This window comes from Sander lucioperca, chromosome 8, assembly GCF_008315115.2.
Source record: "Sander lucioperca isolate FBNREF2018 chromosome 8, SLUC_FBN_1.2, whole genome shotgun sequence".
Lineage (NCBI taxonomy): Eukaryota > Metazoa > Chordata > Actinopteri > Perciformes > Percidae > Sander > Sander lucioperca.
In genome coordinates, this window is record NC_050180.1 from 41,698,848 (window position 1) to 41,701,347 (window position 2,500).

Sequence of the window (2,500 nt, forward strand, 5' to 3'; positions counted from 1 at the left end):
GTTACTTTTTAATGTGCTATATGTGCTGGTTTTACTGTAAAGTGTCTTTTAGTACCATGTAAAGCACCATATGAATAAAATGTATTATTATTTGATCTACTTTGCCTTAAAAGTGAGCTGAAGAATTAATGTTCCTCTGGAAATTTACCCTAAAGACTAGGCCTAATTTCAAACCCTTATTCACAATGCAAGAATATGTTTTACAACCATATGCACAAATCTCTATAAGCTACTGTATGTCTGTCTAAATATCTGTAAGTGCCTTAATTCTTAACAGTGTGCAAATGGTATGTAGAAATTACTTAGAAGATGACTGCTCACATAATTTATCTAAACTGATTTTAGCAGTTAAGAAGAAGGCTCATGTGTCTGGCACTTCACCCCATCTGAGGAAATGGCCCTTGTCTTAAACGAAGGAAGGCCTGTGATGGAAGGGATTCAGGGTGGGACAGCTGCTGACTCTGTTCCACCTGCAGAAACTGCCCTCTTCATACAAGGTACGTTTCCCCAGTACTGCACATCAAACCCAATCAACCATTTATATGGGCATATGTGGACTGTCTGACCTTGTTTTGCCTTGCAGTGTCCGCCGACACAGTCGCTCTCCTACCACCAGACAATGATCCAGTGAGTATTATTTATTAAAAGCATAGGCTTGGCACATCCTGTCAATACAAATACTATTCAATATGGCAGGGGGAAGGGGCTTCTTTAGCACGGGAAGGGACTTCTTTAGCATGGGAAAGGACTTCTTTAGCATGGGAAGGGGCTTCTTTAGCTTGGGAAGGGGCTTCTTTAGCATGGGAAGGGGCTTCTTTAGCTTGGGAAGGGACTTCTTTAGCATGGGAAGGGGCTTCTTTAGCATGGGAAGGGACTTCTTTAGCATGGGAAAGGACTTCTTTAGCATGGGAAGGGGCTTCTTTAGCACGGGAAGGGGCTTCTGCAGTATGGGATGGGGCTTTTGCAGCACGGGAAGGGGCTTCTTTAGCATGGGAAGGGGCTTCTTTAGCACGGGAAGGGGCTTCTGCAGCATGGGAAGGGGCTTCTTTAGCATGGGAAGGGGCTTCTTTAGCTTGGGAAGGGGCTTCTTTAGCATGGGAAGGGGCTTCTTTAGCTTGGGAAGGGACTTCTTTAGCATGGGAAGGGGCTTCTTTAGCATGGGAAGGGGCTTCTTTAGCATGGGAAGGGACTTCTTTAGCATGGGAAAGGACTTCTTTAGCATGGGAAGGGGCTTCTTTAGCACGGGAAGGGGCTTCTGCAGTATGGGATGGGGCTTTTGCAGCACGGGAAGGGGCTTCTTTAGCATGGGAAGGGGCTTCTTTAGCACGGGAAGGGGCTTCTGCAGCATGGGAAGGGGCTTCTTTAGCATGGGAAGGGACTTCTGCAGTATGGGAAGGGACTTTTGCAGCACGGGAAGGGGCTTCTTTAGCATGGGAAGGGACTTCTTTAGCAGGGGAAGGGGCTTCTTTAGCATGGGAAGGGACTTCTTTAGCAGGGGAAGGGGCTTCTTTAGCTTGGGAAGGGACTTCTTTAGCATGGGAAGGGGCATCTTTAGCACGGGAAGGGACTTCTGCAGTATGGGAAGGGGCTTCTTTAGCATGGGAAGGGGCTTCTGCAGCATGGGAAGGGACTTCTGCAGCACGGGAAGGGACTTCTTTAGCATGGGAAGATGCTTCTGCAGCATGGGAAGGGACTTCTTTAGCAGGAAGGGGCTTCTTTAGCAGGAAGGGACTTCTGCAGCTGATGATGAAGAGACAGTGTCACTGGACTCCAGAAGGCCTGAGGTATCATGTCAATCTTATGGAAATGCGTATTTATCCCATAATGGATGAGAAGTCAGTGATATAGCACTCATGGAAAATATATTTGTAACAGGATCCAGACGCCTGGATGCCTGTTGCCTGACAGCCAGTCTGGCAACATAGTGAGTATTGGCCAAAGGAAATCTAAATTATGCACAATCCCTGCTGAGCTAATCAATTGGCGGTTTACAGAATTCACAAACTGTCAGATATCTGTACACACAACATCTGAAGAAACAAATAGAGCTGGCAGATGTACAGATTGCTGTCAGCAAAAGAAGTCTCCAGGATCTGGACCATGATATGAAAAACACTGAGGAAACTGGATCTGGTGATACAGAAACTAGAAAAAGAAGTAAGTGACTTCAACACACACTGTAAGCATATCTGTAAAACAATGTATTAATCATGTTTTTTTCTCTCTCCCCAGCTCCAAGCTGACAAGTGACAGCACCAAAATAAAAAAGATTAAGAAGCATTGTGGCGTTCCCTGTGTGATGAATGGACACTACACTACACTATATATGCCACATTATTGGTTCAGTGATGTGAGACTAAAATCGAGAAGGTTTGGAAACCAAAGTAAGCTACTAATACCTAATAAAAAAAACATTAGGCCTACATATTAAGGAGTAACCCAAATTATCCTTTATTAGAGAAGGACAAGCAACAAGAAAATGAAATCAGTCATCTGAAAT